Source organism: Megascapheus bottae, chromosome 4 (genome assembly GCF_031878675.1).
Source record: "Megascapheus bottae isolate mThoBot1 chromosome 4, mThoBot2.hap1, whole genome shotgun sequence".
NCBI lineage: Eukaryota > Metazoa > Chordata > Mammalia > Rodentia > Geomyidae > Megascapheus > Megascapheus bottae.
In genome coordinates, this window is record NC_143512.1 from 18,135,295 (window position 1) to 18,161,771 (window position 26,477).

The following is a 26,477-nucleotide window of genomic DNA, read 5'->3' on the forward strand; positions in this document are numbered from 1 at the left end:
ATGTAGCCGATTACATGAAAAAGTGCTGACATGGATCCTTTTTGTCTTCCAGCAAATGACTAAAATTAGCTAGGTAGTAAAATATACTGGTTCATCCTAGTATACACACATAAACACTATGTCATAGACTTAGCCTATAGCCACTGAATTTGATTTTACAATGTGAAATAATCAGGGGTATTAACAGGAAATATTGCTTCTGCAATATTCATTGAGAATAGGACAAAGCAAAGAGGATTGCATGATGCTTTCATCACTGGAGAGCAGGAAAGGCTTTCCCCTTGTAGGCAGCATCTATACCAATCCTCCCAAACCCATTGCTGTCCCCACACTTGAGTCAATGACAACACAGGGCCTGGTTCGTTTTGTTTCCTCCCCAATGGCTACTAGAAGTGTGGAAACCTGCTGTTGAATTAGGTTGTCAGGAATCCCCTGTGAGGGATCTCTGTCACGAATTCTTCCTCATTGAACTCCACTTTCTGTAGACAGACAACCTTATGGGGTAATAAGGTACAATTGGTTCCTTTTGCCTATACAAGAATACATGGTGAGGTTATTGTGTTGAACCTCTGGACTTACTGAAACATGGCACTAGTCAGATTTCTTAGCAGTGTACTGGAATGACTTCATGAATTAAGAACTTTATTCAACAGTATTCAAAGTAAAAAAAAAAAATGGTAAATGGCACTGTGGGAACCTCCTGTTCCCAGGAATTGTCAAAATGGATGGTCTTTAAATACACTTGCTAGGTGATTTTCATTTGGCCTTTCTTATCTAAAAAAATGAACCAGCACACACAGCTACTAACATGCTGAAGATTTAACCATGCTGAAGATTTAACCATTCTTCTTACTCATAACCCTTCAGCCACTGGCAGTAGAAAAGAATTTCCAACATTCATGTCCCCACATACATTTTGTTTCTAAGTAAAACATAAAAAAAAGCAAATTCCCTTCTCTCAGAAAAATGAAAATGTTTGCAGATTTTATAAAATGGAGAGGGAACAAAATAAAAGGAAGAAAATGGTAATGATAGTGAGACAGAAGAAAATTAGGGCAAACAGAACTATTTATACTGGCTTTTAAGGTGATACTGAACGCAGGTAGAGAAGGAGAAAGAATATTCTAGACAGAAATAACGAAGGCTCTAGAAATAGTGTATATCAAAATTCACAATACTTATTCTCTTGAGTTCTAGATTTCAATATATGAGTATCTACCTATCTGCTTATAATTTCCAATGTCTAACCTAATCAAATTCATACTAAACTCCCAATCTCTAACAAAAGTTTGCTCTCATTATCTGTAAATGTAATGATATGGCATACAATTTTGACAACCCAAAATTTCAGATCAGTTTAATTTATTTTTCTGCTCTATCTCCACACATAGCCCACCATGGAAAATACTTCATTTACTGTCAAATGACCATGTAAAATATGTACTTTCTGTCCATCTTCACCCTTACTTAGGCAGGCAGATAGCATAGAACCCCTGGTTGTCAAGAATGTTGTTTTCCATGGTTACCAGAATCACAGGGCCTATCTGCCCATAAGATACACCATTCCTGACTTTCAAAGAAGTCAATAACAATTCACTTTTTAATAGATTCCTTCTCGGAGCTTGGAATCACACTCGGGCCTGACTCAAACTTGGTAGGTAAGCAAGCACTCTACCACTGACGTATAGTTTGCAATAGTAAACATGAAAAGTAGCTATCCTGTATGTTATCCTATTCTATATGTTAAAAATATTTTTAATAATCTAATTTACAGGGCAATAAAGGTAAAATGGTTCCCAAAGTCCTGGTTGTAATTGTGACAATAACAGAAGGCATTGTATAAAAAGGATATGTACTCATTACCTGACTCGTCATTGTACCACTCTGTACATCACTTCTACAACAAAGTAATTCTAAAAATTAGTCTTTTAGGGCTGGAAGTTTGGCCTAGTGGTAGAGTGCTTGTGGAGCATGCACGAAGACTGCGTTCGATTCCTCAGTACCACATACATAGAAAAAGGGCAGAAGTAGTGCATGGCTCAAGTGGTAGAGTTCTGGCCTTGAGAAAGTCCAAGGATGGTGCTCAGGCCCTGAGCCCAAGCCCAGGACTGGCAAAAATAAAATTAGTCTTTTAGTACATGTGGATTTAAAAATCATAACTACATATAAAATAGGCTAGGGATGAGAAGGACAAGCTTATCTACAGGCCTGTGAGTCATTTCTCTTACTGGTAAGAATGCTAAAGGATGAATGGCCTCATGAGATATCCTTGTAAAGTTATGGCTTACAGTGGTTTTCAAACTTTAGCAGCATCTCTGATAATTCAGTGAGTCTGAAAATAGGGTCCTAGAATTTGCTTTCCGACCATAGAAAATCATTCTCAGATGACTTCAATGCTACTAGTTTGGAGATTATACTTTAATAATAGTAGTAATAAAATATATTTGGTTTGGATAAAGTTTGCCAGGGAAGACCTATTTATAAAAAATTTCCAGGGCCAGGAGTGTGGCCTAATGGTAGCGTGCTTATTTAGCATGCTCAGAGCCCTAGGTTCTATTCCCTGGGACCACATATACAGAAAATCCAGAAGTGGTACTATGGCTCAAGTAATAGTTGTGCTATTGCCTTGAGCAAAAAGTGTCCAAGGACAGTGCCCAGGCCCTGAGTTCAAGTGCCAGGACTAGCAAAAAATAAAATATTTCCAGAAAAATAAACCTTATCTTCTGCTTACTCACTGCAAATAAATTGATAAACTGAAGATTTATAAGGACATGTCTAGTTGGTTACATAAAACATTTTCTGTTAAATTGACTAATCTTAAGACTAAACACCTTCAAAGTTTATAATGCTTGTATCATTTCTAAATGTTCTAAAACCAAAACTTACCTAAACATCGAACACACTTTTTCTACTTGTACAATTGCTGGAAAGAAATTACATTTGTGCTCTTTGATCTTGGACAATATATATGTTCACATGAATCAGCTTTGACAATTCAACCTTTTGCCAATTGTCATAATTCTGTTTTATATTTTTTGTTTTGTCCAATCTAGTACTAACAAAAACAATGTGAGAAAAATGTACTTCTGACCTTTCTAAATTAAATGTAGTTTGCTTAGAGAACAAGATGAATCCTCAACATAGCTGTGGAAAAATTATGGCATGCTTATTACTAAAAATGTTATAGCATTTCAAACGCTCTAATGTTTCCATTAAAATCTGCACTGATGACACTTCAAAAAATGTACTCATTACTTAACTTCACCTTTACAACAATAAAAAGTATATGAAAGGGCCAGGAGTTTGGCCAAATAGTAGAGTGCTTGCCTAGCATGCGTGAAGGCCCAGGTTTGATTCCTTGGTACCACATACATAGAAAAAAGGTAGAAGTGGTGACTCAAGTGGTAGAGCTCTAACCTTGAGAAGCCCAAGGACAGTGTTCAGGCCCAGGACTAGCTATATATATTTATATGTCATATTTATAAACACATTATATATCAATATACTATATATTAATATATTTTATACAGCTATATATTAATATAACAAAAAGCCCTGTACTGATCTGCCATGATGATTCTAATTTCATTTTGCACAAGAGCAAACAAGTTTAGATTATGTACACATTCCACATATCTGTACTATTGCAGTACAAATCAGGTATTAGTCTTCTGATCAACACAGATTTTTTAAAAGACATATTAAAATGAAAAAGTATAAAAACATGCTTGTCCAATGCTTTCCAAATGTATAATCACACTGACACTTTATGTTAAAGTCATACTGAATTACTGGACTGATCAATTCCCAATCAGTTCCAGTTTATATGATTAATTATCCAAAGACAAATATGGCTCTAAATGGGCAAAGATGAAGCAAAATTGCTAACCTTGTTAATTACTACTAGTGTGCTTTCTTGTTAGTATAAATGGCCTCTGTGGAAAACCAACTAAAACTTCATGTTCCTCTAAGCTTTCAAATGAGGTCAACTCTAGGAAGGATTGCTCATATCTACAGATCTTTCAAACCATTCTGGGTAGCTGTAATTGGAATAACTCCAATGATTCAAGATAAATTTTTTTGACATCTCAGAAAATGCTTTTATTTTCTTTCCTAGAAAAACCCTAAAGAACTGGATGCCAGTGGATCATGCTTGTAATCCTAGCTATTTAAAAAGCTGAGATCAGCTGGGCGTGGTGGCTCACACATGTAATCTTAGCTACTCAGGAGGCTGAGATCTGATGATCAAGGTTCGAAGCTAGCCTAGGCACAAAAGAAGCTGAGGCTCTTATCTCCAATTAACCTCTAGAAAATGGGAAGTGGGACTTGGCTCAAGGGTAGGTCAGTAGCCTTGAGCTGAAGATATCAAGGACAGTGCCCAGGCCCAGGGCAACGCAGTGGCCTTGAGCTGAAGAACTAAGGGACAGCACCAGGCTGAGTTTAAGCCCCATGACCCACAAAAACAAAACAAAACCAAAAAAAGTCCTCAGGGACTGTATACAAGCTCTGAGTTCAAGCCCCAGGTCCAGCACAAAAAAAAAAAAAATGAAAAAAACAAGAAGGAAATGTTCACAACAGTGAAGGTACCAACCATGATGATGTATTGTTGGCTGCTACCAAGCATAAGATGAAAGTTGTTCGAAAAAGAAAATAACAGTGTCTCAACAATGCCTTTTAGTTCTCATGTTTCAGTAAAAGGAAGGAGGTTTCGTGAAATCCCTGGGTGTCAGTGACTTAAATATGTAAATGTCTACAATGAGCTGTTGGATTTAGACTCTGATAAGGCTTATCTTTAATCCTAAATCAAATAATAAAATGTCAACAATCAAGAGGTTTTGGTGTGGATTTGTAAAATGAGAAAATACTTTAGAGGAGCACAGAGCCCATTACCTTCATTTACTTAAAATTCCTAAACTACCTTATCACCTTCAGATGGAAACAAAGATATCTCAAAATGATTCACAGCGTGAATTCAAGTAAGTGAACTATTCATAGGATCAATCTGAAATGCCATACCCCAAGCCATTAACAACACTTCTCACCCAAAATTATTAGCAAAAAAAGTCTGCATCTTCCAATCTTCTTCTACTATATACAGAAAAGATCTATATAAATTTTATAGTGAACAGAAATATATGTGAGCAGGTAAGAATTTCTATCCAAGCAAGTGTGACTAGCTGGGCTGACACATACTTTTAAACAATGCTATGCCCAGAGCTATGGGAGACTCAGAAATGAATAAACCCAAAATGGAAAATCTAGATACCAGCGAGGCTGTTGCACTTTCCAGGCAAAGAATTCATGGCTCTACATCTTTTACTTCTGCTCCTCCTGAGGCTATTATATAATCTCGAGTCTCATACAACTCACCAAAATAAACCCATTTGTTTGCTTTTTAAGAATGCTGGAAGTTGGTTCTATGCTGGTTTGTACATGTAAGGGGCTCTGAGTCTTCAACATTCCTAATCATAACCATCTCAGAATCCTGGAAGCAATAGGAGGCCCATTTCTAGATTCCCATTTAAGTCACAAAGCTTTCACAGACTAGTTCTTCTACTAAGAAAATTTGGACCAGCTGAGCCTGCAAGGAGACTTTATACACTGAACCCCTCACTTTGCTCCAGCCATGCTGTGCTTTCCAAGGTAGTGACAAAAAGGTTATCTTCCCCCTCCACACTTCATAACACTGAACCAAAGTTTTTGGACAGCATACCTGTACCTTGGAGGCTACAATTACCTAGTGGTAGCTGTACTCCCTTCCACAAGAGGAGGACGTAGAGCCATAATAACACTAGGTCAGGTTTTTTAGCAACAGTATGATGACAGGTCCAATAATTCTTTGGGGAATGGGTAAGGACTGGGGTATACTGTAGAATGTCAGACACCAAGAGCTCTTCTTCTCTAATCGTGACAAGAAAAATGCTCGTAGATATTTCCAATTACTCGCTGAAGGGCACAGCATCCCCATTTTAGAACTACTGCATTCTATACCATAAATCCCATTTAGATGAGTTATTTTTTTCTGGAAGTACTAGAATTTGAATACAGGGCCTCACACTTACCAGGCAAATACTTTTCCACTTAAGACAGAATCTCAGCCCTTCTTTTTTATTTTTCCTATTTTTCTTATTTTCTCATATTTTTGCCTGCAGGTGCCTCAAACCTCCACTTTCCATGTAGCTAAGAAGATAGGCATGTGTCGGTACACCCAAATAATTCACTGAATTAAGTCTCAAACTTTTTTTCCCAAAGCTTGTCTCAAACTACAATCCCCCTGGCACTGGCACTTAACCTCTAGAGTAACTAGGATTCTCAGGCATGAGATTTCATGACCTTGGACCAGGGTCTCACATTTTTTTTTTTTGCCTGGACCAAAACCTCCTATTTTGAGTGCATGAGGGCTGAGATTACAGAAGGATATCATAACACAAGGCTTGTGTTTGAAATACGGTTCTGCTATGTTTTACCTGGGCTGGCCTCAAACTACTATCCTTCAATCTTTACTTATTCTCTAGTAGATGGCCCATCTGGCTACACAGGAAGCTGGTTACTTTGGAAGGCAGTGAGAAGTTCGAAATGTAGAATCTAAGCTTAGACTATTTTCCATTTTGAAACTATATTCCCAGATCATCTGCTAATCTGATGGTAAACAGGTACAACTGGCTAAGGGATGCCATGTAAATGCTCTCTAGGCCTGGAGGACATTAGAGAACAGGGTAAGCAAATTCATCCCTGACTTCTACCAATTTGAGGACTTACAGAACCTTTGGAAAAATTTCAACTAATTATCCTCCCAAAGACAAAGGATTATGTTTATTTCCCCTTTATCAGAATTTTTTTAACAAAAAAAAAACATACTAAAGGTAAAGCCAATGACACATAAATAGCCTCTGATCCTTTTGCTCAACATAAGCTGAATTGATTTCATTTGTATTTGAACAACAACTAAAGGTATTCAGTATTTTTACCACATAAAAGCAAATTATCCCTTTTTCTTGTGAATTATTTAAAACAAGGGTCAAAAATAAATAATAAATGATTAAGTAACAATGCTTGTGAAAATACCAACATTCATAAAGCAATAGGTCCATTCTGTATTCTCTTGGAAACCATACCAGTATTGCAAAATTCAAAATATTTTTACATTTTCAATTTGAACCTATGAAAGATTCTTTACATTCTGTAACTTCTATGTTTTCACTAGTAATTTTTAATTTGTAATATATATTCATAAATTTGAACAAACTTGGAGATTTACCGTTCCCCTTATGAACCCTATAATCTCCTCATGCTAATATGTGATTGAAAGGCACCTAACACACTAACTCCTAAAAGGACTACGCAAAAGTGGCAAGAAAAAAAAAAAGCATTTTTCTCATGGTGTATTCGTCTACTTCAACTGCCATAATAAAACACCAGAAGCTGAGTGGCTAAAGTCACATTAATGGACTTCCTCATAGTTCTAGACTCTGGAAAGTTCAAGATCAAAACCCACTGACAATAGGGAATAAACCAAGGGGGGAAAACAAAAGAAAAAACTCCACAGTACAACTTAAGGACAAAGGGTGAACCAATATAACAGTGAAAATCACAAGACATTGTGTTGGAAATCAACTTCACATATGTAACTGTAAACCATAGATACTAGCAACAATAACCCTCTCATGACTAAATTCCAGGGGAGGGCTCTCTCACTAGATGCAAGCTGCTGCCTTCCCACGTTGTCCTCACATGGCCTTTCCCAGAGACCATTTCTGTTCTTTCTTTCTCTATTCCTTCCCTCTTTACCTTCTCTAACTCTTCTCTCTCCCTACTTTATTTAGTTCAAAGTTTAGTTATTACTTGTACATCATCATTGCATCCTAATTATGCCCTACAAATGTGGTTTCTATATACAGTAACACTGGAGGTTAAAACTTCAATACCTTGAGGTGGAAAGAGCCTGATTCAGTCCAGAAAAACATAAAATCTAAAATAATCCGGAGGAAAATCATCTTTCTCTAGTAAAGAATACTTCCTAAATACCATGTCTCCAAATAAGTACTCTAAAATTTTGCAGTTGTTTTGTTACAACAGTATATGTATAAAGAAATGACCTATATTAAATCATCTGATTTATATTCATGGGTCAGTTTTATCAATGATTTACAATAACTGATATAACAAAGTATACAGGCATATAAAATGAACTTGGGTGTGGTTAAATAAAACAAGTTTACTTTACATTTGCAACTTCATCTTGCCTTATGGCTATTATCAACAAGTCCAAAGTGGAGTGGCTTATGCACAATTAAATTTTAGCCCACAAAGATGATCTTGAGCTGCTCAAACTGTACTTTTAATAGGTTGTCACTTAACCTTGTCATCTTCAAGTTGATTGCCACCCTATAGAATTAGGTTTGTTCATTTGGTTAAATGCCCAGGAGTGGGTTTGCTGGGTCATAGGGAAGCTCTATGTTTCATCTTTTGAGGAACCGGCACACTGCTTTCCCTAGTAGTTGAACAAGTTTACATTCCCACCAACAGTGTAGCCATTCTTTAGTGGCCATTCTAACTGGAGTGAAGTGGAAGCTAAATGTTGTTCTGATTTGCACTTCTTTTATGGCTAAACATACTGAACATTTCTTCATGTGTACATTGGCCAGTCTTATATTATCTTCAAAGATGTCTAACTCTTTAGCTCACTTATTAATGACATTGCTATTCTTTGAAGATTTATTTGGGGACTAACTTTTTGAGCTATAGGTATATTTTAGATATGAGGCCCTTGTCTGATGTATAGCTAGTAAATATCTCTCATTCTGTGGGAATTCAGGTTTATGTAATCAACCAAGATGCCCCTCAGTGGATGAATCAAGAAAAATGTGCATATCACCATATAAAATGATGCTTATCAAAATGTGTTCCAAGAAATGGAAATGAGATTTTAAAAAAAGTTATTATAGTGTTTAGTTACTTTTTCTACTTTGGTTTATTTCTTGCTTTCATCATTTTTTATTTCTGTGCCCTTTGTCTTGTATATAAGTTTTTCTGATTTAGGGAAGGGAAATCACAGAAATGGGGGGAGAAAGGGTGAACCAATTCAGCTGTGGTACTCACCAGACACAATGTTGGAAATGAACTTTACAAATTGGGTGGGGGTCAAGAAGAGTGGTTGGCAATGAGGGACAAGGGTAACATTTGTCAAGGGTAACACCCTACCCTTCATCCAAGCCCCACTTCCCATTTTCTCGAGATTAATTGGAAAAAAAAGAGTCTCAGGTCCTTTTGTGCCTGGGCTGGCTTTGAAGCTTGATCCTCAGATTTCAGCGTCCTGAGTAGCTAGGATTATAGGCATGAGCCACCACGCCTGGCTACTTTTGTAACTTAAATTATTGTAAAGGTGATGTGCAGAGGGATTCAAGGTTGCAAAAAAGAAAAAGGGAAAGAAAAAAATGCAGAATAAGACAATGCGCTATAGCCTATTCTTTGGCCACTAAAGGGGGATAATTTAAGCCACCTACAAAGAAGAAACTCCTAGAAAAGAGCATGTTCATGATCGCTTCGGCAGCACATATACTAACATTGGAATGATACAGAGAAGATTAGCATGGCCCCTGCACATGGATGACACGCAAATTCGTGAAGTGTTCATATTTTTAAAAATATGTATGAAGAAAAGAGCATGCTCTTGACTTGGGATCTTTCCTCTCTGTTTACTGAGACTGAGCCTTTAACAGATGGGATTCCGTCCTCCAGTTCTCTCATGCAGCAGAACCCAAAACTATAGATGGTAAGTCACAGGAGGACAGAGTAGACAGTCACACAAAGAAGACATGCAGAGAAGATACACCATGCTGATAGAGGAAAAAGCAAAATTTCTAAATGGCATGCATTCAAACCCAAAATTTAAACAAAAAGAAGGCTTAATAATTAAATACACTACACTTCTGCAGTACAGTGCATGCTGCCATGCAATCTTGCTTGAATTACACTATTATTATGGTATCTTCTGCTTTCCGAGGCACAATGGACTAACCCTGACTTAGTGCTTTCAGAGTTCTGTTCATGCTCATGTTGTCTGTCACCTCAGATTACAATCATGCTTAACTTTGAACCTCCCCTGACAGACCAGGAGCTCCACAAGGGCAGAGGCTGTGTCTCAGTTTTAACAAGGCACCAGAGTTTATTAAGCAGCCTTTAGAACAGGCATGGCATTATGTGACATGAATGAAATAATGATGTGCATACCAAGTAGATATTTTAAAAAAGCTTTTGCCTCACTATCTACTTTTCAACCAGTTTTAATCTAAAAGTCAAATTTTAAAAGATAGTGAACTTGTATTTCAAGTTTTAGTACAAAAAGGAACTTATATATCACAATTTTTAAAAAGTACTGACTGGCAAAAATTTATAAATGGAAATGATGATACCACTGTGGCAACTGCAAAAGGGCTAGCAGATGTTATGTTCACAAAAACACTACTGCTGTGTTTTAGAACAGAACCGCTAAGAAATTAGTGTGCATGTGTGTGCACATGTGTAAAGATTCAAGGTCTATACAACTGTCAAACATAAAAACAACTTGTTCCTCTAGAAGGATTAAATCTCACATTATTTCTCACAAATACCACTCTTTCACATTAACACCTACAGAGATGTTTAAAGTAAAATGTTTAAAAACCAGAGTGTAAGAAAGTAACTGCAAAAAAACTGAAGCCAGAAAACACACTAAATACTCCACTATTCTAACAGGCATTTTTACTAGATATATACAGCAAATAGGAACCTGAGTTTAAGCATGCAATTAGCATCTAGTTTTAATATTTCTTGCTTGTCATTTTAAGTCTATCAAACAAGATGTGCAGTTTTTCATTTTATACAGTTTTTCATTTTATAATTTATCATATTCTCACAAACTTTTCCAGCATTTATGCATATTCAAAATTTCCCTTTTCCATTTTGGCAAAATTAAAAAAAATTTATAACTATAATTGACAGTATGTTCAGCCTCTTGGGACAAAATACATCTCTAACCAAGATTCGGCAACATCATGTCTATATACAAAATCACACAGGTCTCAAAACTTTGGCAAACCAAATTATTAACAAAAGTCAGAGTTTAATTTTTTTATAAAGCTTTTGACTTTGAAACAAATGAATAAAAGATGCGGAGGGTAACACAAAATCAGCAATGGTATTTCAGAATTCCCTTTAAAGTAAGTGCCTACAATTTTACTAGATAACATATGCCAATTCGCTGGAAGCAAAGTTGCCAATACTACCTAAGAAATTCACCCCATCTCCACAGACAACCCCTATATTTAATCATTGATGCAAATAAGTTGTTTTAAGCTTTGTGAACATTATCTCTGATATAATCAGTATCCTTACCAACTGAATTTGCTAATAAGCATGTTTAACAAACCTATAATGTGGCAGACATATCAATGCATTGCATTACATTCAAGAATGCATCATGGGTTATATTGTATATATGTTTATTTGAAAGAGGATAGGGAAGGTGGAAAACAAGATGAGGGGAGGGGGTCGGAGGAGGGAAACAGGGACAAGAACATGATAAAGGGTAGCAATGTTTGTGAAGTAATGCACCTTCTATCTGGAGAAATATAATGTAACCCTTCTATTACAATAAAAATAGATAAAACTTTAAAAATGTAAAAAAATAATGCATCATGGGCTTCTTTACAATAATCATAAGCGGTACATTGTGGCTGAAGTGCTGAGCACACACAAAAGGGAGTGGAGACTTGTGTCAGTGACTGGGGGTGAAGAAGTTGCATGCATGGTAGAGATGTAGCCTTGCTGGTAAAAAAGAGAAGGATCAAAAGGACAGTAGTCCAGGTGAAGCAAACAGCACAGCAAGACAACTCAAGTATGAATGCTGGAAGCAGCTGTCAGGAAGAGCGCAAAGAAGGCTCAACTGCAATTAGCGATACAAGATGCACCAGCTTTGCAGAGTTAAAGGACATTCTGTCAGCTCCTTATTGCTTTCCAGCTAAGAAAAGTTGTCATGCATGCAAGTCCAGAAGTTTACTGACTATGAAATAAGAGGAAAGGCTGGACTTTTCCAGAATTAGTGCAGTTGTAAGTGCAGTTGTAATTATACTCAAAGAAAAAAACGATAAAGCCTTGCTATGAACATGAAGGGTAGTAAACAAAAAGAAAATGCCTTGGAAGAGAAAAATAACCAAAGTAGCTGAGGGAAACTTGGACAGAGGCTAAAGAAGTTAAAGGAACCAACAAAAATGGCATGACAATAGTCAGAGAGGATCATTTTGGAAACAGGTGAAATAGATTAGTATCTGGGCGGCAAGGCCGATTTAGGTTGAGGCATTGAAAAGACAGTGCCTAAAGCAATTTCATAAACTCCATTTTGAATTTGCTTTTTTGCTAACACTCAGAGATCTTATTTTCAATATACAGGCATGTTGCTGTCACGACCACAAATGTTTAATCTACTACTGTCTACCTCTTAATATCTCAATTTGTTTTTCATCCTACTCTGCAAGTTCTAACTCCCAAAGTCTGCCTCAAAAAAATCCAACTTTATATAACTAGTAGATTTATAATAGTGTTAGCAATAGCAAATTTTTACACATGCTTGAAATATTTATATATGTGAAGTTATTTGTACAGTAAAATATATAACAAATCTAAAAGACAATAGAAAAGCTTACGACTAGTATGGAGTTATCTTTTGTTCCTGTTTTGGCCTTTTTTTAAAAAAAAATCTCATTTGTAGCCAAATGTTCAAAACTCAAGAACACTTAAAAAATCATATATACACAGCAACTGAGACTCAAAACATAAATGTTACCATAGCCTGTTTAAAATCTCCACATTTCCCAGCTGGTTATAGAAACCACTCTGAAATGTTACCTTGTTGCTGCCACTGTGTAAGTTTAATTTCGCAACCAATCCAAGTGCTGACTTTGACCAACAAACTGCAGCAGAAATAATGCCGGGCAAGTGACAGGCCTTGCCTCTTGCCACCATTTTACAACTCTGCTCGGAAAGCCCATGTTGTTGAGAACCCTGGACTCAGAAGACTGGCCTATTTAATTGCTTCAACTGAGCCCACACCTACTCAATTAGCGGTTGAATACAAGCACATGAGTTAGTCAAGAATAAAATCTTCAGGCAGGCCACACACCATCATGAGAAATGTTTTTATTTCTGGTGTCATAAAGAACTATAGAATGACGACAAGAACCAATATATAATTGTATTCTAGAAAAAGACAGTTTTAATAAAAAGAGTAATTGAAGTGACCTAATTTGAAAAATAATTTATATAAATTACTGTCAAAGTCGTTAATATATAAAGCAATGCCATATAGAATGTTTCTTTTAATCTAGCCATTTTCTACTTTATATTAAGATTTCATACATTTATGCAATATGTAAATAGTTTATTGGAAGGCTAGATTACTGTGAATTTGAAAACAAAAGTAAGTAGAATTTTCAAAAAGTAGATATTTCAAAGGAAGGGCTGAGGAACAATCGCTGAAGTTACACTGGGAGTGTATCTGGTAAAGATGCCTGAGAGCTCAACTTCAGTAGGGTAGCTGGGGAGGACACTTTTAGTGGCCTTCAAGTAAAGGAGTAGATTACAAAAGTATTCTTATCAAAAAAAGGAAAAGAAAAATAGTAGTTACAGAGCTCTTACAAGTTACTTGATAAGAGCTATTTAATAAAAAAAATCAAGTGAAAATTTTGCTCACTGTTCATAGTAAAAACAGAGTTGCTGGGAGAAAGGAGTCTAAGGAGAACAAGAAAAATATCTGTAAGTTGAGAAAATTGATAGAACAAGAGCTAGATGAAGTGAGCAGAGATAAAGTCGATTCAGTAAGCAGAAAAAAATGGAAGACCCAGGTGAGATACGAAGAGCTGTAATCACAGGAATGTGGAAGTTTTAGGAGAGGTGAAAATAATTGTTGGCAGAGGAAGGAGAAATTTCTTCAGCATGTTTTTAATAAATGAGTGAAGCAAAGTCATCTTCTAAGATAGAAGGAAAAACAGAGGAGATAAAAGCTTTAGAAGTCTGAGAAAAATAATAAAATAGGAAATGCCTACATGAAATAGGAGTGCAATGACTTAAACATAAGATTTATTATTTCTAGGAACACAACATCTTTCATAGCAGGAACTGTACTCAGGGAGAATTATTTTATATCATTTAAATAGATAATAAAGCTCCTTTGAAAATCAATCTCATATAATAAGAAGCTAGAATTGGAAAGAATGTGGTGGCAAGAATTCACATGCAAAGCCGATAGAAATGAAAGTGGTACAACCACATCTGAAAATAGTTTCACAGTTTTTCTTTTTAAATTGTCGGGGTGATGTACAGAGAGGTTACAGTTAACATTCATCAGGAATGGGTACATTACTTTTTGAACATTGTTCCCCTTCCAATTACAGTTTCATATAAAATAAACAGCAAACAAAAAGTGATGTTCATATTACCCTTTCTAAATGTTTATGAGTTTTAATTTTTAGTTATTAAAAATAAAACTTTCAACTACAGGAGAAAGAATCATTGCTGTCAGGACCAAGAGTTTGGCCTAGTGGTAGAGTACTTGTCTAGCATGCACAAAGGCTTGGTTTGATACCTCGGTACCACATAGAAAAGCTGAAAATGGTGCTCTGGCTCCAGTGGTAAGGTGCTAGCTTTGAGGAAAGCCCAAGGACGGTGCTCAGGCCCTCAGTTCAAGCCTCAAGACTGGAAAAAAGAAAAAAAAATGATTGGTTTCTCTCATTCGTCATAATCAGTAGAAACCTTGGGCTCTACTAGCAGAGATCTGCAATAGAGCAAAATCTTGATACATAAGGCCATATAGTATGAAGCTAATTGAAAGGACCTCCAGGATATTGAAACAAAAGCCATATAACGAATGATTGTTGTCCTTTATGTACTATGTTGTCTCATCTCCTTTGCTGTCCCTTGGTCATATAGTTATAGTATCTCACTTTGTTATCTGATATATTGAACTTATTTGTATTTGGTTATTTGAAATTTGATAGGGAAGGGGGGAAAACCTAAATGGGTGAGGGGTGTGGGGGGGAGGGTAATGGGTACCAAGACATGTGAAAGGGTATCAATGTATGTGAATTAATGCACCTTCTATCTGGCAAATATCATGTAACCCTTTTACTAATTACAATAAAAAAATGAAGAGATAAGATCTGAGCTGCAGTTGCATGCTTGGCACAAGGTATTTAAGTGCTATTCCTCTGTTTAGACGTTAAGGTGTATATATTCCTGGTATAGTATTTAATTACTAATTAAATACCTACAACCTCAAGTGAAGAAATAATATTGCAAGGAGAGAACTTAACATTAAAAATATATTCATAGGTAGATAATTTACAGTCCAACTAGTCACTCATGCACATTTGTATCTGGAATTATCTCCATAAAATAAAACAGTCAGTGTTCATGCTAATGTTCTGAATCACAGAGCTTGATTCTGAAAACCATTGCTTAATTTCTTTAATATAAAATATATGAAGCAGAAGGTAAATTTAGAAAGTAAATTTATTCCAAATGTACTAGGCACTTCTGTGGAAAAAAATCACAATGGAACCCTTTCAAAATATAATTTGTACTAAATCACAGACAAAATAAAAAATTATGAAAAAAGAAAAAAAAAGAAAAAAAATGAATCATTTTTGTCAAAGTGGTTGGTTGGCAAAGTACCGCCATTTTACGGAAAGCTCTACTGTCTTGCAAGAAGCTATTTTGTTAACCCCACTGTTAAAAGAATTATTTTTCTATGAGCTGGAGTCATAGATCAAACAGTAGAGCAGCAGCTGAGAAAGAATTGTTTTTTCTGAAGAGTGACCAGGTGTCCTGCTTTGGACTGATTATTTGGAAAAAGTTTTAATCCCTGTTGAACTAGGTAATTGAACAAGATTGTGAATTCAAGTTCTCACTAATCAAAAGGATAAAACCTATCAAACCCTTCTGCAGAAGTAAAATCTTGCCTTACCAAGTTTCTTTCCATTTAGCATCCCTTTCCTATGTGACATCTCAATGTCTAGAGACATTTAAAACACAACTTGGGAATGAGTTGTAAAGACTGGTTTATCCATACAACAGAACGTGAGAATAAAAGGGAAAATGCAGGGGCCGGGAGTTTGGCCTAGTGGTGGAGTACTTGCCTGGCATGCATGAATTCCTCAGTACCACATAAACAGAAAAAAGCCAGAAGTGATGCTGTGGCTCAAGTAGTAGAGCTCTAGCCTTGAGAAACCCAAGGATAGTGCTCAGGCCCTGAGCCCAAAACCAGGACTGGCCAAAAAAAAAAAAAAAAGGAAAATACAGTTAGGTGAATATATGGATAAATCTCAATTACACTTTGCTAAATATATCAAACACAAAAGGCAACTCAAAGAATGCTACAGGACTGGAGGTGAGTCAAGTGATGGAGTGCCAGTTGTGAGCAAACAGCTGAAAGCACAAGACAATGGTTGAGTTCAAGCCCTAATATTTTGCAAGAAGGAAGGAAGAAAGGGAGGTAGGGAGGGAAGGAGGGAGGAAAAGAGGGAGGAAGAGAGGGAGGGACGAATACATGACAACTTTTCTTCCTTCCTTCCTTTATTCCTGTCTTCCTTCCCTCCCGCATTCCCTTCCTTTCTCTTGCCATACTGAAATCCGAACCAAAACACCTGCACTTACTAGGCTGAAGTTCTACCACTTAACCATGCCTCCAGCCCTGGTTTTTTGCAGTTTATTTTGAAATAGGGTCTTACTTCCCACTGAGACATGTGCTGGAACCATAACTTGCCCTCTTTATTGCTGCAATCATAAATGTAAGAAGCTACATCTAGCTTTCCTTCCGTGAAGATGAAATTTCATGGAATTTTCTGCCTGGCTGCACTGCAACCACAATCGTCACAAGCTGAGTTTCCCATATAACTAGGATTCCAGGTGTGAGCCTCAGGTGCCTGGCTTAAATGACACTCTTGATTAATTTTAAAGAACTGAGTGTATGAGTTGATGAAAGAGGAACATAGAAGATTTGGGCATGTGAAGGAATTGTTCCATAAACTGACTCTGGTTGTAGTTATACAACTATATCCATTTTTCCACATTCAGTAGAACAATATATTAAAAGGGATTAATTTTAATTCTCTATATAAAATTACTCCCCCAAGAAGTGTAAAATTAAATGATAATACCATTAATTACTTATACTTTTGTCTCAAAAACGAGACACATAAATTAATCAATGATAATGTCCTACATATTTCAGAATGAGAACTGTTACAAAATCATCAGCAAGCAAATATCAATACACCAAGTAATTAAAACTGCTTTTCAAATACAAAAATTAAAAATTACTTAATTTTTAGGTGTCACATGTAAATAAGAATTCTTCCCAATTTCCTATTTTGGTTAAGCTGTCATAAAAAATATAAGTCTAAGATAGCCACTGTTATCATAAGTATATATTAAATATAAAAAAATCTTGCTAATCATTATAAAGTCTTCACACTATCTTTAATGTAGTAGTACGTTATTACAGAAGAGCAGAAAGAAAAAGCACAACTGTTTAACCTTCTCAAGAATCATCACCACAAAACTATTTTCATTCTCTGTCTCTTAAAGCTACTGTAAAGAACATATAAAGTTTGTTTCATACTTTAAACAAAACCGAAATATATTCCTAGACTATGTTTGTCCTAATCAAAACTGGTTAAAAGGGAAAATCATTTCTAAATATTTTGCAGTTTTTCTGGTCAATGAATTATGCTGAACTTAGTTAAGTGGAATCATTCATTTGCTCTGGCTTACAATATCTACAGGTTTTCTGGGTATTCAGCACTGTGCCAGTGTTCAGAAAATACATGGATGCAGAAGACAGGGAAATTGTGATTATGGTGCTTAAGCCACAGGGATATGTAAACTGGTGAGCTTGGTATGCTTTCATGATATGCAAGAACATGTGTAACTAAAAAAAAGGATTTCATAAGCGTTCCAAAGATTTTTGGGGGCCAGGAGTTTGGCCTAGTGGTAGAGAGCTTGCCTAGCATGCATGAAGACCCGGGTTTGATTCCTAAGTACCACATACATAGAGAAAGCCAGAAATGGTGCTGAGGCTCAAATGGCAGAGTGCGAGCCTTGAGGAAAAAGCCAAAGGACAGTGCTCAAGCCTGAGTTCAAGCCCCAGGACTGGCAAAAAAAAAAAACCAAAAAAAAAACCCCAAAACACAAACAAAAGAACAAAGATTTTTGGAAATCCTCTGTCTAGACCAGAACTGCTTTCAAACTAGTTTCTAAAAGAGTTGGAATTTAAACAACTTGTGTATGAGCATGTTTGTATATATATGAGTAGAGAATACATATGCATACGTGTGTATATATATGAACCGCCCAGAAATTAAGTGATATAAGTATTATATCTCTCATATATAGAGATATATTGATATAGATATATATGTATAAAGGGGGAGGGGATTTCTGGTTGATGTACCTCCAGTTAGATTCCAGTTAGATCTATGGGTTGGAAAAAAAAAAAAGTCCTATCCTTTCCTTCTTGGCTTTTGGAAGTTGATACATCTCAAATTTGAGACTTCTGCTGGGCAGTATAGAACAAACAAAATTCAAGCAAACAAACACTGGAATTACTTTGTTATTCCCAGAAGTAGTAATAACTCCTAACGCATCTCCCCATTTTAAAATTTTGTTCCCTTAATTCTAACAGTTCTACCAGTAGTTCATTTATTTAAATTTTTGTCTTCTTTAAGCAAAATACAGATTGAATTCTTTTCCACATAGTCCTTTCTACATATCCACTTACCCATATATATGCATATACTTAACATGTAAGTATGCTAACTACCACTACATTTCAAATGATATAAACAATCTAAAATGAACATTATAAATTGCTTCATGAAATTTAAACTCAGATGGGAAAGATTATACTTTTTATTTCTAAACTAATACATATATATGGCATAAAATATTGCAAAAAGACATAAATCATCATTGTTACTATGCTATATAACTTAAAATTTAAAATATTTAAACACAAATTTCTTTTTCTTTTTATGTTTTTTTATTTTTTTAATATTTTTTATTGTAATTAATAAAAGGGTTACATGATATTTGCCAGATAGAAAGTGCCTTAATTCACATACATTGATACCCTTTCACATGTCTTGGTACCCATTACCCTCCCCCCCACCTCCCCACCCATATTGGTTTTCCCCCCTTCCCTATTAAATTTCAAATAACCAAATACAAATAAGTCCAATATATCAGATAACAAAGTGAGATACTGTAACAATATGAGATACCCAAGGGACAGCAAAGGAGATGAGAGATAACATAGTACATAAAGGACAACAATCATTCATTATATGGCTTTTGTTTCAATATCTTGGAGGTCCTTTCAATTAGCTTCATACTATATGGCCTTATGTATCAAGATTTTGCTCTATTGCAGATCTTTGCTAGTAGAGCCCAAGGTTTCTACTGATTATGACAAATGAGGGAAACCATTGAGCCTAAGTTCCTTTGAGTCTGGCTTACTTCACTTAATAGGATTTTTTCTAAGTCTTTCCATTTCCTAACAAATGGGTCGATGTTGTTCTTTCTGACAGCAGCACAGAATTCCATTGTGTACAAATACCACAACTTGTTGATCCATTCATCAACTGAGGGACATCTAGGTTGGTTCCATATCTTTGCTATGGTGAATAGTGCTGCAATGAACATTGTTGTGCTAGTGGATTTAGTATGTCCTTGTTCCTGGATGGCTGGGTAAATGCCAAGTAGTGGAATTGCTGGGTCATAGGGAAGTTCTATGTTAAACACAAATTTCTAATTATATTCCATATTTAATATCAATCTCTTTATGGCCTGGTCTGCTCATTTGTCAGAGTATTGTATGTGTGCTATCAGAACATTAATAAAAAATCATATTTCCATATAAACTAATAAGTATTTACCTGTCTTTCTATAAACATTTGGAATCTTTCCATTTTTACTACTGCTTTCAATTCTTTGATGAAGCTCCTCTGAATATTTCTTTATAATATATTCTCATAAGAAAGTATAATTATTAGAAAGCTATGACTATTTTGAAACTAATAATCACTGATATGCAGTAAATAAAACACCCTGTGGACTCTGGTTTGGAGGTAAACACCTGTAATCCTGGCACTGAGGAAGTTGAGGCAGTAGAATTTTGAGTTTAATGCCACACTGAGTTAAACGAATCAGTGTGTGTCTAAAATAACAAAAAAAATAAAGTTCCACAAAAACATTCTGTGATAAGAAAACATTCTATATTTCCTCTGTGTAAAACAGAACATTAGCCATTTGCAGTTATTAAATACCTGAAATGTAATAATGAAATAGAGATGATAGTTAATGTAAATAGAGTGACTAGAAGCTAGTCACAGTTGCAAAGCACTGCCCAACTGTCACCCAGAAAAGCTGGAGAAACTTTACGCATGAGCCGAGTATGAGTGCCCGTCTCCTTACCCATCTTACCTGACATTTATTATTTTCTACTGTAAAATAGTAACTGTAGGCACAGAACAAACAAATTGTTTCTACTCATTTTTCTCACACTGATTGGGATAACCTTTTTCCTACTTTTTACACATTTGCTTTTCACAAACTGTTCTTTTTCTTTATCCATTTTTCTACCGTAAAATAAGCACATGATTAGAATTACAACTACTAAGAGATGCTGGGTACTGGTGGCTCATCCCTATTATTCTAGCTACTTAGGAAGCTGAGATCCAAGGAATTAGTTTCAAAGAATCACTGTGGACAGGAAACACCACGAAACTCTTTATCTCTAACTACCAAAAAGTCAGAAATAAAGCTGTGGCTCAAATGGTAAAGTACCACTCTTGAGTGGAAAAAGGTAAGGGATAGCACCCAGGGTTTGAATTCAAGCCCAAGAGAGATACAGACAGACAGACAGACAGACAGAGACAGAGACAGACAGGGACAAAGGTAGGGAAATACAGAAACAAAAGGAATAAAAAAAAGAAAGGCAGTAATGATACACTTCTCGATAAAATAAAGGAGCTAATAATCTTTAATTCTTTTTATGATGTTTTATGAGAAAGAAAAGTTGTACATTTTAACATAAACATATTACATTTAATTTCTTTGTGTTTTTATTCCAAGTGAATATCATATATGCTCTAATCAATTGATACATAATTTAATATTACTTTTAGGAAACAAAGGGGAAATATTAATAAATCCATTATTTGAATGTAAATCCGTGGCAGATAAAACATATACATGATGATCAAAGGAATGTATTGAACTAAAATTTAAATACTTTCAAAGAAAACACAGTGCACACATTGCATGCTCCATGCTGTGTGGCTGAAGTTAGACAACTGTAGTAGTAGGCCTGCCTTCGAACTGAATGAATCAAAACTTAAATTAGTAAATATGTAAAATATAAACATATAAAAACTTGAATCAATAAATGTATAATACAGAAGGCCCATATATATACATGCATATATGTATCCCATATATATATGAGATGTTAATTCTGTCTAGTAATCAAATGAATTAAAGCCCTAACAATCCAAATGGCAAAAATAGTAAATGTAGCAAAGACAGAGAAATGAAAAGTCATTCTCTGTTGATCCAAGTCTCAACTGGTACCACCAGACTGGGAAGCAACTTAGCAAGGCTTAACAAAATTAAAGATATGTGGACCCTTTTTCCTTGCAACTCAATTGTCAAGTATATAAAATAAAAGAATGTTTTACACGTAGTTCACAGCTACCAAAAGATGCTCTTTATGTGTTCTTTACACAATGAACATTTAAACTGAAGCAATACAAAGAAAATATCCAAAGCAGAAATCAATGTGTCAAAGACACATCTGAACATCTTATTTTCACTGTAGCACTCTTCACAGTAGCCAAGATACAACACCAGCTTAGGTGTCTTTACCAGCCAATAATTGAAGGACGGGGTGACATTGATCAAGACGTACTATACCCATAAATTGACATGTTGAACTGAACTCTTTTTCTACAACTATGTGAACACACACACGTAATATGATATATTCAATTGTGTGGGTAAAGACATACACACAATGCAATACTATTCAATTATTTTTTCCCCCAAAGGAATGAAATCCTGTGATTTGAAGCAACATGGATGAGTCTGGAGGATATTACATTAAGTGAAAATTGTCAAATATCAAATGACAAAAATCACATGTTCACATTCAAACATGGAAGCTAAGATTTAGTTTAATAGAATTAAAGAGTTGAAAACTAGTTAGGAAGCTAAAAAGGTTGGAAGGGTGGGGATGGAGAGAAGGTGGTTAACAGGTACTGGGCTAAAGAAGGACAGGAAAAGAGCTTTTAATTTCCATTGTATAGGAAAGAATATATAGATGAAAATTAAGCGCACATTTCAAAACAACTTGTAGAGATTTGAGTATATGCAACACAAACAACAATAAAATGTTTGAGATGAAGGACATGCCAGTTGCTTAGTCTTTATGCGTCATATATATGAACTATCACAGTAGACCCAAAATAGACACACTAATTATGTACCAATTAATATTTTAGTAAGATAAGAAAATATTACTTTTAAAGAAAAGGACTGATTTTATTATACTATAATTTTAAGCTTATTAAAAATTAAAAACAATTAAAACAAATGCCTCATGTTTATATTGGCTAATATAAATTTTAATGCACTGAGCTCAGAAGTCACAGAATGATATATATCAAAGAAATTGAGTATGGTTCAAGCAGAAGGCTTGCTTAGCAAGTGCAAGACCCTGAGCTCAGTCCTCAGTTTCAAAAAAATTTCTAAATTTATGATACTGAAGAATATTATTCTAAGAGGAAAAGGCTAAGCATACACTACATGATCTCACATACAAAATCTAATAAATTTAACCTAATAAAGAGAGTAAAATGGTAGGCTACAAACTTGTGAAGGGAAGTAGGTAATACTGAGAACTGGGAAACGGAGAGAAGTTGGCCAAATGACAAAAAGCTTTAGAAAAACAAGATAAACAAGCTTTAGATGTCTATGATTTAGAGTGACAACTACAGTTAATAACAATGTATTTATTTTTGGAAAATTTCCATAAGTAGATCTTAAACTTTCTCGTCACAAAGGAAAAATATGCAAGGTATTATTTTCTCCTGTTTATTTTTCAGGAACAATACCATTATTCCCATCTCTATAGCTTTTATCTAACTTGCATCTCTTTCTTATTTTAATTTTTTTAATATCTTAACCTTTCTTTCTCTATATTATTTTCTAATTCAAAACACATAGCTCTTAGATATCTGCTGTAGCTTCTTAGGACTGCTTATAGTTATATCATTACCTCAATTCAAATTATTCATTTTATTTATTATCACTATTGCATAAAGTTCCTTAAGCATGCCCACAAAGGACAAGGTACAAAATAATATTTAAATGTCAAGTATAAAGCTCAAAGGTTATGTCCTTTCATTGAGTATCAAAGCTGTCTCCACTGAGCTTAGTGATTACACTACATTTAAATCGAGAGAGAGACAGTTGGAATTGGGAGCAACACATCAATCAATTAACTTACATCAGAGCAACAGGCTCACATCAAACTTGAAATATATGAAGAGGAAAAGAAACCAGAACTATTTGCAGAAGGAAGACAAGCTTTGAGATGACTTAATATATTTTTGTGGCTAACAGAAGATTTTTGAACTGCTTTGGAAAAAATATATTTCTAAGCAAAACAGTAAGTGCTTTTAAAATCAACACCCAATAAAAAAAAGATGAATAAACAAGATATTGGAGAACAGGTAAAATTTTCATTTCTTTGGGTTTATAAATTCCAAAAAAAATTGCAAGCCAGAAAAATATGTTCCACATTTAAAAATTAAGACATCACACTGGGCCCATCTACTTGAAAAGAAGATATTACTTTTAAGTCTATATGTATTGCCTTAAGTGTTAAACCTTTACAAATAGGTCAGCCAAAAAGTGGCTTCTGGTAATTTGACTTTTTAAAAAATTTGTTTTTCTCCTTCCCTTACCTATTTCAAAGAAATAAATAAACATATATACAATACACCAAGTAATCTGACTTTAAAAAGTTTGTTTTTGAGGGGCAGTTTAATGACAGCTTATTGCCTTTAATCATTCAGGAATACAAAATATTCTTATACTTTTTTTTCCTGTGTCTTACTAATAACTGGAATACTACATAATAACTCAGTCAACTGCCTTAGTGATAAACAGATTTAAGCCAGATGAAATATAAACTTTCCATAGCTATAGTTTTGTATACTTTTACATATGGAATATGTAAATATCTATACTTTAAATGGAATACTTTTAGGTATGGAATGAAGCAGACATACTATAAGTTAAGTATTCAATCTCTACATGTCATGTACTCCTCTATCCTGTGATATTCATAATACAAAATTATATAGGTAATATGCAGATACATAATATAAACAGTTATATAATATGCAATATACAATACCAATATGTATCTGTGTAGATACGTGCATATCACATATATAATATTTATATGAAACTCAAAGGCATACTGAAAAAACATAGTCATTCTAATTCTCAACAAAGCCTTATTTTATGCCACATAAGTATACATTTTAAAGCCAGGTGCTATGGCTCATGCTTCTTAGTTAATCAGGAAGCTGAGAACTGAGGACCTCAGTTCAAAGCCAGCCCAGACACGAAAGTCCATAAGACTCTTATCTCCAATTAATCACCAGAAAATGGGAAGTGGTGCTGTTGCTCAAGGGGTAGAGCACTAGCCTTGAGCTGAAGAGCATAGATACTGCGCCCAGGCCCAGAGATCAAGCTGTATAACTGATGAAAAAAGAAAAGAATATATACATTTTAGTATTAAGAGTGAAGTACTAACATTTAAAACATGATTGCTTTTCTAATAAAGGAAGAGGAAATATCACAGAATCAAGAATAAATTGCTAGGAGATATAAATGGTTTTGCCTTCAATTTTACAAGTAAATAAAAGCCAATTATGTATTGTTATTGTTGCTAAAACATTTACCTTCTACTTAATTTTCCCAAAAGATAATACAGCTACACATAAAATAATAAAAACCCAATTAGTAGGGTATTTACATTATTTTAACTATCAGTATAAACTATCACAGATATTAGTACATTTCTTTTCTACAATGCCCTTTGGTAAAGAATCTCTTTAGTGCTTGATTTCATATAACCTTCATTTTAAAGTCACTACTGAAGATGACTCAGCTCTGTATTTAATTGAATAATTATTCATTGTCCTTTTTCATTTCTGGCCTTATAAAGAACATTTTCTAGGCCTGCCTTTTGAGACCATTACCTATCTCATCTTTTTCAACTACCAAAAATGTCATTCTTCTCAATGTCATTAAAACCTCTAAAATGCTTATCCAGTGTTAATGCTTTGTTATTATCTCATCACATTTTATTTTCTCATCATCTCTCATTTTATAATAACCTTCCCTTTCTATGTTTTAATTACATTAAGCGTAATGTTTTATAATTTTCTATTGAAATAACATATAAATATCATTTTTCTCAATCTAATATTTTGAAATTATTATCAAATGTGCTTTTTTAAGTTTGATTGCAAAGACTATCTGTACAAGAAAATAATAAACACATGGTTTATGCAAATCTTCTGTTTTCCTTTTAATACACTTGAATTTATAATATTCCTACTAAAGGAGTGCATATTACCTTTAACTCAACAGAAATATATTAAAGGATGAGGATATAGCAGAATAGAGAGCAAGCCTAATGGGTATAAGGGCTTGAGTTCAAATCCCTGCTACAAAAAGAGGTGGAACTATGTTAAATGACTAGTTGTGCAATAGTAAATACTTCATATTAGTTATTCATTATGTTTACTCCACATTTGCAATGGAAATGCAACTAAATGCAACTAAAATTGTGTGTATGTGTGTGTGTGTGTGTGAGAGAGAGAGAGACAGAGACAGAGACAGAGAGAGAGACAGAGAGAGAGACAGAGAGACAGAGAGAGAGAGAGCTAGCCTTCAGTAAGTGTTCTAAATTGTATCACTGTCCTACTCTTTTTTATTTTTGAAAATGGATCTAGGTGACCTAGGAGGACTTCTAAGTAGCACTGTGACTCAAGTGGCAGAGGGCTAGCCTTGAACAAAGGAAGCTTAGGAACAGTACTCAGATCCTGATTTCAAGCCCCCAGGACTGGCAAAAAAAAAAAGAAAAAGAAAAGAAAACAAGAAAAAAAAAGAAAAGAAAAACTAGGACAAGAGGGTGGCCTGGTGGTAGAGTGCTTGCTAGCATACATGAAACTCTGGATTTGATTCCTCTTTACTATATACAAAGAAAAAGGCAGAAGCAGTGCTGTGGCTCACGTAGTAGAGCACTTGTCTTGAGAAAAGCCCAAGGACAATGGTCAGGCTCTGAGTTTAAGCCTCAGGACTGG

The 26,477-nt window shown here is 34.9% G+C and overlaps 1 protein-coding gene and 1 non-coding gene across 27 annotated transcripts in view; one reads left to right on the top strand and one right to left on the bottom strand.

Annotated features, from left to right (window-relative positions):
- The window catches only part of Fer (FER tyrosine kinase), a 432,292-nt gene that overhangs the window by 170,584 nt on the left and 235,231 nt on the right, over window positions 1–26,477 (bottom strand). The gene's annotated exons all lie outside the window — the stretch shown is intronic.
- LOC150064123 (U6 spliceosomal RNA) lies at window positions 9,535–9,641 on the top strand. Its single transcript, XR_016535341.1, has one exon. It is a non-coding gene; the product is annotated as a U6 spliceosomal RNA (small nuclear RNA).